Genomic DNA, 13,969 nt, shown 5'->3' with positions numbered 1-13,969 from the left:
TTGCTGCTGAATCCATTTGATCAGGTTGAAGATTATTTTGATTGTTAAAAACATACAATATCTTTTTAGCAGATTCTTTGAGTAAATGAAACATCGATATAAATGTTCTGGGTCTGGTTTGAAAGCAGCTGAAGCAATTGATTGAGAAGGCTAATGTGACAACTTGTTGAGCAAATTGATCTCAGGGTAAAAACACTAATAAAGTTAAACAATTGCACAAGAAAAGATCATATTTTTGTTGAATCCAGTTTTCCTTTACTTAGTACTCAATACTTGAGTTTGCTGGTTCCTTTTTCAAAGTCCTGGTTAGAGCAGAAGTCTTTGCTGGAAGCATCAATGTACATATTAGATTAATAATATGTAGCACTTACGTTAATATCGCTTATTGTTAACCATGTTGTGTTCATAGTGGCTTCTCTACAACATTCATTGAATTTCATACTAGTACAACAAACTCAACCAAATTAAAGTATTTGCATATCGATATCAATATAGAACATTTTTTCATGCTGCAGCCTATTAACACAAAGTTAGAATTAGTGTGGCTATTAACATTCTCAAACTTTGCAATATTAAGTACATTGCTGTGAATTCTTACTTTTTTTTTAAGCTAAGTACAAACTTCAACTGGCTAATAGGAGATCATTTATGATTTAGACCCTTTATTATTAATCAGGAAAAGTCATCATAGTATTTATCAATCTAAAGTTCTGGAGAAGTCCATTTTATAACAAAGAAAACTAATTTAGTCATTCAATAAGAAATCAATTGAAAAGTTGCTTTAGTACAGGGGTCGGCAGCCTGTCAGAAGTGGTGTGTCAAGATCTAACTTACTCACTTACATTTATGGACCTGCGTGCCAGGAGGAGAGAAGGGGCCGTCTGGGTATGGTGACCATATTTTCTAAAATTGGTTGAAGCTAGGGAGAATGGTTTAATTTAAATTATTAAACAAAGTGTTTTATGTTTCTTATATTAGTTTATCAAACTTCATTTTAAATGAAGTAAAATATTAATTTATGTTCAACACAAAAGGCTTCAATATTTTCTTTATTTATGGCAGGGGTCGGGAACCATTTTTTGGGTCAGGGGCCACTGACTCACAGAAAAATCAGTTGGGGACTACACAGATGAGAAGCAAAAAAAAACCCCAAAAAAACCACTCCTCCAAAAATCCCTAATCCTCAACAATGTGGCCCCCAACTGAGATACCTCACTCCTCTGATGCTCCAGCCTCACGGGGTGAGGAGAAAGGACAGGGAGGACTGAGGTTCAGAATTTCCCATCATCCAGATTTCTAAAATAGACACTGCTGTTCAACCAGGAGTTGTGAAATTGATGCAGGAATTAGCTGATGCTATACAAAAAGTGACTACATGGTGACACTGTTCCTTTAAAATCCATGAATCTATGAGATGAATATAGACCTCACACATAGTATCCCACAAGAATAACACACTGGTAATAAATCACCAATATAATCTTTCTTTACTACTTATCCTTTAGCACGTGGGTCTCAAACTCCCACCCTGCAGGCAATCCTTGGCCAAAACGACTGTGCAGTCTGGTCCATGACTCCAGGCAGGCTGAAGGAGGCCTGTCCATTACTGGCCTCCAAACTCTGCCTCTTCTCACCATTGTCTCTCCCAACATGGCACCTGTCCCTGAGGATGCAGCTTTGGGAATCATTGAGGGAAGGGCTTGGTGCCGTGGTGGCAGGAGCTGTGGAGGAAACAACATGCACAGTGCTTTATGAAGCTTGTCCCCATCTCCTCCTGCTGCTCTTATACAATAAAGTGAATTGTATGTACTGTAGTATTTTTCCCTAATGTTCTGTTGAAACCCCAACCTTTTGAATTTTTAATTACTTTGGCAGTAAACCTAGAATCTAATTTACTGCTAAATTATGTTAGGAACGTCATGCAGAAACATTTCAGAGTTTCAAAATAATGACTCCGGCCTTGGGTGGTAGTAGGGACTGTTAATCAGAAGTGCTGTGCAGTGATAGTATGCCCTTCAATGACAGTTAAACGGTAGTTTCTAATGTTCAGCTAATGTCATCAGAACATACCTCAGCAAAAACCTCATGCATTGCTTTGATTACAATACAAGAACTTACTGCAAAATTTAGACTTATGTTCGAGAAGGATCATGGGTTTGCAATTGTGTAGCTGTGTAAAAAATACAGTGTTTAATATATTGTTTACATCATTCAACACAAACAAGAGAAGACATTCAATTAATGCTTCTAACTTTATAATTCACTGAAATCACTGATACCTGTACAGCATGTTGGCAGGAAATGCTTAACTCGTGGTCTGTTAAAAATAGCAAGTAAGAACATAAGACCATAAGAATAGCCATACTGGAGACCAACAGAGGGTCCAAAGGTCCATCAAGCCCAGAATCCTGTCTTCCAGCAGTGGCCAATGCCAGGTGCCCCAGAGAGAGTGAATAGAACAAGTGATCATCAAGTGATCCCTCTCCTGTCATCCATTTCCAGCCTCTGACAAACAGAGCTAGGGACACCATTCCTACCCATTCCTATCTCTGGCTAATAAGTATTGATGAATCTAACTTCCATGAATTTATCTAGTTCTTCTTTGAATCCTGTTAAAGTCCCGGTCTTCACAACATCCCCTGGCAAGGCGTTCTATAGGTTGACTGCTCACTGCATGAAGAAAAACTTCCTTTTGTTTGTTTTAAACCTGCTACCTCTTAATTTTTATTTGGTGACCCCTAGTTCTTAGGTTATGGGAACAAGTAAGTAATTTTTTCTTATTCATTTTCTCCACACCAGTCATGATTTTATAGACCTCTATCATATTTCCCATTAGTCTCTTATTTTCCAAGCTGAAAAGTCCCAGTCTTTTTAATCTCTCTTCATATGGGACCTGTTCCAAATCCCTAATCATTTTTGTTGCCCTTTTCTGAACCTTTTCCAATGCCTATATATCTTTTTTGACATGAGACAACCACATGTGTACACAGTATTCAAGATGTGGGTGTACCATGGAATTATATAGAGGCAATAAAACAGAAAATGTCTTAGGGTACGTCTAGACTACATGCCTCTGTTGCCACTTCATTTAAATTTACATGGCTGCCGCGCTGAGCCAACAAACAGCTATTCAGCTGTTTGTCGGCTCAGCGCGATAGTCTGGACGCGCGGGTGTCGACATCAAAGGTATTTGTCAACCACCCAGGTAAGCCTCCTGGGATGAGGTTTACCTGGGTGGTCGACAAATACCTTTGATGTCAACACCCGCGCGTCCAGACTATCGCGCTGAGCCGACAAACAGCTGATTAGCTGTTTGTTGGCTCAGCGCGGCAGCCATGTAAATTTAAATGAAGCAGCGATTATTTAAATCGACGCTTAATTTTACTATGTCTGGTAGCCTAATCTACATGCCTCTGGCGACAGAGGCATGTAGTCTAGACGTACCCTGTTTCTCTATCCCTTTTTTAATGATTCCTAACATTCTGTTTGCTTTTTTGACTGCCGCTGCACACTGAGGGGATGTTTTCAGAGAATTATCCACAGTGCCTCCAAGATCTCTCTCTTGAGTAGTTATAGCTAATTAGTCCCCATCATTTTATATGTATCGTTGGGATTATTATTTCCAATGTGCATTACTTTGCATTTATCAAAATTAAAATTCATTTGCCATTTTGTTGCCCAATCACCTAGTTTTGTGAGATCCTTTTGAAACTCTATAAAATCTGCTTTGGTGGTCTTAACTATATTGAGTAGTTTAGTATCACCTCTAAATTTTGCTACCTCACTGTTTACCCTTTTCTCCAGTTCATTTATAAATAGGTTGAATAGGACTGGTCCCAGTACAGTCTGTTGGGGGACACCACTACTTACATCTCTCTGTCCTGAAAATTGACGATTATTCCTACCTTTTGTTTCCTGTTTTTTAACCAGATATCAGTCTATGGGAGGACCTTCCCTCTTATCCCATGACAACTAACTTTACATAAGAGCCTTTGATGAGGGACTGTGTCAAAGACTTTCTGGAAATCTAAGTACACTATAGCCTCTGGATCCCCTTTGTCCATATGTTTGCTGATTTCCTTCAAAGAACTCTAGTACATTAGTAAGGCATGATTTCTCTTTACAGAATCTATATTGACTTTTTGCCAACAAATTATGTTCCTCTTCATGTATGATAATTCTATTCTTAACTATAGTTTCAACTAATTTGCCCAGTACTGATTTAACTTACTGATCTGTAATTGCCAGGATCACCTCAAGAACCCTTTTTAAATATTGGCATCAATATTAAGTTGTCATGGGATAAGAGGGAAGATCTTTTCATGGACTGAGAATTGGTTAAAAGATGGGAAACAAAGGGTAGGAATAAATGGTAAATTTTCAAATGGAGAGAGGTAACTAGTGGTGTTCCCCAAGGGTCAGTCCTAGGACCAATTCTATTCAACTTATTCATAAATGATCTGGAGAAAGGGGTAAACTGAGATGGCAAAGTTTCCAGACGATACTAAACTTCTCAAGATAGTTAAGACCAAAGCAGACTGTGAAGAACTTTAAAAAGAACTCACAAAAGAATTTTGTAATATTTGAATAATTTAAGAAAAAATCCAAAATTGAGTATCAATTGTGACAATCTGAAGACTCACTAAGACGACCATCAAAACTTACTCACAAGGAATCATTGAGACCAAGAGCTGGATAGGATTTGAAAAGAGTGGACATTTGGATGGACAACAAGAACATCCAGAGTTATAGATATATAGAATGTAGGGACATTACAGGACCATTAGATTGTAATGTCTGACCCCCTGTGTTTCACAGCAACTAAATGTCATCCATTTTACCCCTGTGTCTAGCCATTGGCCTAAATCATAGCTTACAGAAAGGCATACTGGCTTGATTTAAAATAATCAAGATATGGAGAATTCATCACTTATCTTTATCATTTGTTCCAGTGACCCTCACTGTTAAAAATTTGTGCATTCTAATTTGAATTTTTGTGTCTTTCACTTCTGACCATTGGTTATTGTTATGCCTTTTACTGCTAGTATAAAAGTGCCCTTTAGTCTTGGGGGTATTCTCCCTGTGGATGTACTTAGACTGTAATCAAGAGCCCTCCATTGTCTATTTTGATAAATTAAACAGATTGAGCTTTAAAGTGTCTCACTGTAAGGCATTTTCTCCAGACCACAAATCATTTTTGTGGCTGTTTTCTGTGCATTAATCCAGATTTTCAACATCCTTTTAAAATGTGGTCAGTAGCACTGCACACAGTATTCCAGCATCAGTCTTGCAAATGCTGTATGTATAGATGAAATCACCTGCCTTCTGTTACTCACTACTCCCTTATTTGTACCTCCAAGGATGGCACTAGCCCTCTTTTACCATAGTATTGCATTGGACTCTCATGCTGAGTTGCTTGTTCACCCTGATACTGAACCCCTTTTCAGATTCCGCTTTTAAGGATACCATCTCCTCATCCCCTTTTTAGGCATGGCCTGCATTCCTTGATTCCATATGCATTTGATTGTATTTAAAAACATATTCTTTAACCAACCCCAGTTTATCTAGTGATCCAGGTTGCTCTGCATGACTCCTTTGTCCTCACTATTATTTACCTCTTTTCCAATCTTTAAGTTGTCCACAAAGTTTATTAGCAGTGATTCACACTTCCAGGTCCTTGATAAAAATGTTGGATGTAGCAGACATACATTTACAGAATTTGCCATAACAAGAGTGTAATACAAAAACATTGTTATAAACTTTTGTTAAATATGTTAATCAGTACAATGAGAATGAGATGGTCTAAGTTAACAAGAAAAACCACAAATCAACTCCCATCGAGAGAGAGAGAAAGAGACATACTTCTGAGAACTTTGTGGGCAATGTGATTTCTGAGCCATTTGTTGTAAAGTGTTTGGATTGAAACTAACATATCCCTAACATTATCTGTTTTTTCCAACTGTGTCCTGGTACTGCAGCACATCTTGATGACCAGAAGTGTGTACTGGCTCTTGTCCCATATGATGCCCCCTGCTGATGTTCACTTAATTGCTGTGGTAGTCTTTCTTGCTGTTACTTGGCCCTATGGCCGGGTACCAACTTTAGTCCATCCCTTCTGGGGAAAGAGAATCCAATCAAACTATACTCCAATGACCTTACAGCAAGTCTTCTGTCTGATTTTTGGGTTCTGTGGCCCTTACGCCTGTTACCAGTTTCCTTTGCAGCTGGTAGGGGAATCTAGTTCCGCCCTCTACTTTGGGTTCTGGCACAGGATCCCTATACCTGGCAGCTAAGATCTACTCCCTCAGGGTATGTCTACACTACCCTCCTAGTTCGAAGTAGGAGGGTAATGTATGCATACCGCACTTGCTAATGAAGCCCGGGATTTGAATTTCCCGGGCTTCATTAGCATAAGCGGGGAGCCGCCATTTTTAAATCCCCGCTGCTTCGAACCCCGTGTAGCGCGGCTACACGGGGCTCGAACTAGGTAGTTCGGACTAGGGTGCCTATTCCGAACTACCGGTACACCTCGTTTCACGAGGAGTAACGGTAGTTCGGAATAGGACCCTAGTCCGAACTACCTAGTTCGAGCCCCGTGTAGCCGCGCTACACGGGGTTCGAAGCAGCGGGGATTTAAAAATGGCGGCTCCCCGCTTATGCTAATGAAGCCCGGGAAATTCAAATCCCGGGCTTCATTAGCAAGTGCGGTATGCATACATTACCCCTCTAGTTCGAACTAGCGGGGTAGTGTAGACATACCCTTAGACTCTTTGCTGCCTTCCTGAACTGCTTCCTGCTCTTTCTATTGCCCTAGGAAATAACTGCAGATTCTTTACTTCTTGCCTCTTTCTGCTTAAAACTTCCTGGCTTTATGATCACCACCGAGCCCCTCCATTGCTGAACGTCATTTAGCTCGCTGCTAGATATATTGATTGGCCTCTCAGGGCCTGTTTTGAATAAAAACCCCATCACATATGTACTTATGTAGCTTGTTGCATTGGGATCAATGTTAATAGTGCCTTTCCAATGACACAGAATCCTTAGTCCTCTTCTTTACTCACACATTGAAGTTAAAAACCCTGCAATAAACTTTCATCTTGCAGTGTCAAAAATTGAGTTCCCAAGATAAGAATGCATTAGAAATTATTACTCTAAATTTATCTTTTTTCCCCTACACTCAGTACAGTGGTCTTTAAGCACCTTAAAATAGGCTATTTACTTGTATTGATTCTGCATAGGTTATATGTAAAAATATATATTCTTTGGTGATTAGTGCCTTATAAATTCCACTAAAGCTATATTAGGTAACTAAAGCTATATAGGTAAATTGATTTAGAGTATGAAACTTGTGTTAATACTCATCTTTATTAATCAATTGCCTGTTTTAACTTGCCATTCCCAGGGATCACCTAAACATTCCATAGGATTAAATGTATAAAGTTTCCATCAATTAAGTGCAAATAGATGCCACTCAAAAAGAGAGCCACTCCTAGAGTCCAATTGATAATTAATCTCTTTTTCTTTCATAAATATACAAAAGATATTAAAATTTGAAAAAGTACAGAGAGAGACAACAAAAAATATTAGGGATATGAAGCAGCTTCATATAAGAGGATATTTAAAATACTGACTGTTCAACTTGGAAAAGATATACCTGGGTAGGGAATTATGATATAAACCTAAAAACTCATGATTGTAGTGGAGAAAGGGAATAAGGAAGTGTTATTCATCCCTTCACATAGCACAAGAACCAGGGCCACCCAATAAAATAAATAGTCAGCAGGTTGGAAAAAAAAACGTAAGTACTTTACACACTGCACAGTCAAGTAGGGAATTCATTGCCAGGGGATGTTAGAAGGGTGAAAATTGTAACTGGGTTAAAAAAAAAAGAATTAGAACATTTCATAAAAGATAAACCCATCAGTAGCTGTTAGCCAAAATAGTCAGGGATAGCACCCCATGCTCTTGGTGTCCCTGAACCTCTGAGTGTCAGAAACTGGGAGTGGATGAAAAAGGGATGGATCACTCAATGATTTCCCTGTTTTGTTCATTACCTCTGAAGAATCTGGCTCTGGCCACTGTCCGAAGACAGGTTACTGAACCAAGAATGGCCATTTTTTGTCTTGCCACCTGAACTCTTTTGAACTTCTACTCAAAAGGACATTATATTTGTACTTTACCTAATTTCGTGTATTGTTTTTAATTTGTATATATTAGAACCTCAAACAGTTACATATAATACATTTTGCACTTTTATTTCACCTGTCACCGATCAATATTCTCACTATAAAGTTAACGGAAGCTCTGCTCTTTCACAGTTGCTGAGAAGCTGGCCCTGTTGGTTCAACATAGAACTGGAAGCTTGAGATCCAAAAAAATGAACCTTCGTTGGCTGAAAATGATAGTTTACTATTCTGAGTAGAAATTTCAATAACAATTCACTCGTCTTTTGCTCACAGGCAGACAGCTAAATACGTGGTGTTAAATAGCAGTAGGTCAGTGACTTTGGTCATCTAAGAAAGTAAACAGAGACCTACTATATTACAAAAATGTCCCCGTTCTACCAATTAGGGCATGGTGGATCCTATAAAGGCCAAAATGGCCTTTACAGGTGAAACATCAACAGATAGGGTTGCCAGATGGTTTCAACAAAAATACCAGATTCACTTGACATTGCATCACAATCTACATTACATCTTATTTAGAAAATACCGGACATTTATATTTTTTCATTTATATTTTCTCAATTTGTTTCCTGAACAGAAAGCTCAAATACTGGACTGTCCGGTTCAAAACTGGCAACCCTATCAACAGAGAAGATGCACTTCTTTCTTAAGTCCACAGTCACAAATATAAGTCCTCTGTTTCAGTTATGTAAAGGCAATTTGAGGCTTATGTTGCAGCCTAAGCCACCCTCAGGGATAGACTAATAAGCTTCATCCAGAATTGTCTGAAAGGGCCTTCACACAGGCTGAAACAAAACTCTCACATTGATGGGTTTGAAGGGGAGCTGAACTGAGTATAGGAATCAAAGGAAAAGGCAATTTTTCTATAGTGACTCACCCAACTCCTTGTCCCTCCCCTGCCTTCTCAAAGGAAGTAGAAGATGGACAAGGCAGAGTGAACCCTCTGATCATTCAGGATACCTCTTCTACTTTGTCCTTCTGCGTACAGAACAATGAAATGGGTGGGGTTTTTCAAGCATTAGTGAAGGATAGATCCCACCATACAGTCCCAATCAGTGCACATGATGAGAGATGCTTCACACTATTGTCCTCCCCGTTCTAGATATTTTGTCTTTTATGTATAAATAAATGCCCTTTAGCTGACCCTTCTCTTTCTGCCTTCTCTGTGTAACTCTTTTTGCCTGTATTTGTCCTATCTGGTCCCATTTTTGGTCTCCTATGTCCTTATGGAAGTCAATCTAGTTTTTCCATCAATTTCACTGTGTTTTAATTAGATCATTGGTGTTAAAGTGCCCTTGAAGACCAAGTATCCCCTCTGTTGAATAGAGTCCTGAGATGGTATATCTGAAGCCCAAAGTTTTCTTAAACTTCAGAATATCTTTGTTAAACAAAAGCCAACCTTTTTGCTTATAGTTGATGGTTGTGTAGTAACATTGGCATCTTAAGAATGATGAGTGAATCCTGTAGTGTGGTATGTGTCTTTGCTTACTGGATACAGTTTTACATTTAAGAAGGGGAAAAAAACAAGGAAAAGAGATATTTTAGTCTAATATCAAAGGGAGACTACAGGTTCCTGAAACCAATGACTCCCAGAATTGCCTAAACATTGAATGATATGCATGAATAATTTAAAACTGTTTGTTAAATGTGCAAAAGTCAAGTTATCCTTGCAGAGAGAGACACTTTGTCAATTGCCAGCAATTTATTGTGTTTTTGAAAACCACAGGCAGCAATTTACAGAAAAGATTAGCCCTGTTACTAAATGTGTGACATTTTCTTGATTTAAACTGTCATTCTGAAAAGCTGTTAACTGACAACTAGAGTTTGGAATGAGGTTATAAAGTTTAGTGAAGGACTCCTTTTAACTGACTGAGAGCTATATTTCTGCTCTGGGAAAGCACAGCACGTAGACCTCTTACTGGAACTAAAGTATGTATGCATTCAAATTAGCATTTTCAAGGGAAATTATACATGATCTTTTTAGACATTCATGTGCTGCAGAAGTATATGGTACTGTGCTGACATTTTACATCTCATAAACATAGTAATATATTTCTGAAATACCTTCATTCTGCTGAGATATATCAGAAATTCTGATTGTAAATGATTCAGATGGCTGACACCACATCAGTATGCATCAGCTTCATTATTTCATCCAGTCCCTAAAGTTAATTGATGCTTAGAACATAAGAAGGGTCATTTTAGCTCAGACCAATGGTCTATCTAACTCAGTAAGCTTCAAAAAGAATGATCTTTTTTCCTCTCTCTGCTGGGGCATTGGCTCAGTGATCCTTTGGGCTTTTTTTTTCATTTGATTTTTTTTTAAGGCTCTACCAGAGCTAAATTCTGCAGGCCTAACCCAATTCTCATTAAAGCCCTGGTCCCAGCAAAGAATTTAAACATATGTTTAGGTACTGTCCTGGTCCAAGGCATTACATCAGTGTAAACTGATGAATTTGATTGTTAGATACCTTTCATTTAACATCAGTGGAGTTGCTCCAATATAAATGACAGCAGAATTCACCCTCTATCTATGTATTCTCTTTAGTGATCTTGATAAATGAAGGTTGATTCAGGATGGAAATTACTTCTATACCTCATATCTGAATACTCTCCAGAGCTTATTTTCGGTATCCACTCAGATTGTTTAAAACTAACAAACTATGTAATACTTTTAGATAATATTTCAATGTATTCAAGTATAAGAACATAAGAACGGCCGTACTGGGTCAGACCAAAAGTCCATCTAGCCCAGTATTCTGTCTACCGACAGTGGCCAGCACCAGGTGCCCCAGAGAGGGTGGACCGAAGACAATGATCAAGTGATTTATCTCCTGCCATCCCTCTCCAGCCTCTGACAAACAGAGGCCAGGGACACCATTTCTATCCCCTGGCTAATAGCCTTTTATGGACCTAACCTCCATGAAATTATCTAGCTTCTCTTTAAACTCTATTATAGTCCTAGCCTTCACAGCCTCCTCTGGCAAGGAGTTCCACAGGTTGACTACACGCTGTGTGAAGAAGAACTTTCTTTTATTAGTTTTAAACCTGCTCCCCATTAATTTCATTTGGTGTCCTCTAGTTCTTCTATTATGGGAACTAATAAATAACTTTTCTTTATCGGCCCTGTCCACACCACTCATGATTTTATATACCTCTATCATATCCCCCCTCAGTCTCCTCTTTTCTAAACTGAAAAGTCCCAGTCGCTTTAACCTCTCCTCATATGGGAACCGTTCCAAACCCTTAATCATTTTAGTTTCCCTTTTCTGAACCCTTTCCAAGGCCAAAATATCTTTTTTAAGGCGAGGAGACCACATCTGTACACAGTATTCAAGATGTGGGCGTACCATAGTTTTATACAGGGGCAGTAAGATATTCCGGGTCTTATTTTCTATCCCTTTCTTAATAATTCCTAGCATCCTATTTGCCTTTTTGACCGCCGCTGCACACTGTGTGGAAGTTCTCAGAGAACTGTCCACGATAACTCCAAGATCTCTTTCCTGATTTGTCGTAGCCAAATTAGCCCCCATCATACTGTACGTATAGTAGGGGTTATTTTTCCCAATATGCATTACTTTACACTTATCCACATTAAATGTCATTAGCCATTTTGTTGCCCAATCACTCAGTTTGGTGAGATCTTCTTGGAGTCCCTCACGGTCTGCTTCTGTCTTAACTATCCTAAACAGTTTGGTATCATCTGCAAACTTTACTACCTCACTGCTTACCCCTTTCTCCAGATCATTTATGAATAAGTTGAAAAGGATTGGTCCCAGGACTGACCCTTGGGGTACACCACTAGTTACCCCTCTCCAATCTGAAAATTTACCATTTATTCCTAGCCTTTGTTTCCTGTCTTTTAACCAGTTCTCAATCCAAGAAAGGACCTTCCCTCTTATCCCATGGCTATGTAATTTATACGTTAGCCTTTGATGAGGGACCTTGTCAAAGGCTTTCTGAAAATCCAAATATACTATATCTACTGGATCCCCCTTGTCCGCATGTTTGTTAACCCCTTCAAAGAACTCTAACAGATTAGTAAGACAGGATTTCCCTTTACAGAAACCATGTTGACTTTTGTCCAATAAATTATGTTCTTCTACATGCTTCACAATTTTATTCTTTACTATTGTTTCGACTAATTTGCCCGGTACTGAAGTTAGACTTACCGGTCTGTAATTGCCAGGATCGCCTCTAGAGCCCTTTTTAAATATTGGTGTCACGTTGGCTACCTTCCAGTCATTAGGTACGGAAGCCAATTTAAAGGATAGGTTACAAACCACAGATAATAGCTCATAAATTTCCCATTTGAGTTCTTTTAGAACCCTTGGTTGAATGCCATCCAGACCCGGAGATTTGTTAACATTAAGTTTTTCTATTTGTTCCAAAACCTCCTCTAATGACACGTCAATCCGGGACAGTTCCTCAGATTCATCACCCACAAAGGACAGTGCAGATTCAGGAATCTCCCCAACGTCCTCAGCCGTGAAGACTGAAGCAAAGAAATCATTTAGTTTCTCCGCAATGGCTTTATAGTCCTTGATTGCTCCTTTTATAGCTCGATCATCTAAGGGACCCACAGGTTTTTTAGCTGGCTTCCTGCTTCTAATGTACTTAAAAAACATTTTGTTATTTCTTTTTGAGTTTTTGGCTAGCTGTTCCTCAAAATCTTTTTTTGCATTTCTTATTACATTTTTACACTTGATTTGACAGTGTTTATGTTCCTTTCTATTTATCTCACTAGGATTGGACTTCCACTTCTTAAAAGATACCTTTTTGTCCCTCACTGCTTCTTTTACATGGTGGTTAAGCCACGGTGACTCTTTTTTAGGTCTCTTGCTATGTTTTTTAATTTGGGGTATACATTTAAGTTGGGCCTCTATTATGGTGTCTTTAAAAAGTTTCCATGCAGCTTTCAGGGATTTGGCTCTAGTCACTGTGCCTTTTAATTTCTGTTTAACTAACCTCCTCATTTTTGTGTAATTCCCCTTTTTGAAATTAAATGCCAGGGTGCTGGACTGCTGAAGTGTTCTTCCCACCACAGGAATGTTGAATGTTTTTATATTATGGTCACTATTCCCAAGCGGTCCGGTAACGGTTATATCCTGGACCTGATCCTGCACTCCACTCAGGACTAAATCGAGAATTGCCTCTCCCCTTGTGGGTTCCTCCACTAGCTGCTCCAAGAAGCAGTCATTTAAGTCATTGAGAAATTTTATCTCCGCTTCTCTTCCTGAGGTGACATGTATCCAGTCAATATGGGGGTAATTAAAATCCCCCATTATTATAGTTCTTTATTTTGGTAGCCTCTCTAATCTCCCTCAGCATTTCAATGTCAGTGTCGCTGTCCTGGTCAGGTGGTCGGTAATATATCCCTACTGCTAATTTCTTATTATTGTAGTATGGGATTACTATCCATAGCGATTCTATTGAACATGTTGATTCACTTAATATTTTTATTTCATTTGATTCTACATTATCTTTCACATACAGTGCCACTCCGCCACCCACCCGGCCTGCTCTATCCTTTCTATATATTTTATATCCCGGTATGATTGTGTCCCACAGATTTTCATCATTCCACCAGGTTTCAGTGATGCTTCATATGTCAATTTCCTCATTTAATACAAGGTACTCTAGTTTACCCATCTTATTAGTCAGACTCCTAGCATTTGTGTACAAGCACTTTAGAAATTTGCCACTGGTTATTTGTCTGCCCTTCCCTGATGCATTGGATTCCTTTGTATGCTGTTGTTTGTCTGCTCTGGCCCATGGTTTGC

The 13,969-nt window shown here is 38.9% G+C and overlaps 1 protein-coding gene across 8 annotated transcripts in view; it reads left to right on the top strand.

The window, feature by feature from the left end:
• NKAIN3 (sodium/potassium transporting ATPase interacting 3) overlaps positions 1 to 13,969 on the top strand; it is a 501,823-nt gene that overhangs the window by 248,496 nt on the left and 239,358 nt on the right. The gene's annotated exons all lie outside the window — the stretch shown is intronic.

This window comes from Pelodiscus sinensis, chromosome 2 (genome assembly GCF_049634645.1).
Source record: "Pelodiscus sinensis isolate JC-2024 chromosome 2, ASM4963464v1, whole genome shotgun sequence".
NCBI lineage: Eukaryota > Metazoa > Chordata > Testudines > Trionychidae > Pelodiscus > Pelodiscus sinensis.
The sequence above is the reverse complement of the archived record's forward strand: the minus strand, read 5'-3'. Positions and strand labels throughout refer to the sequence as shown.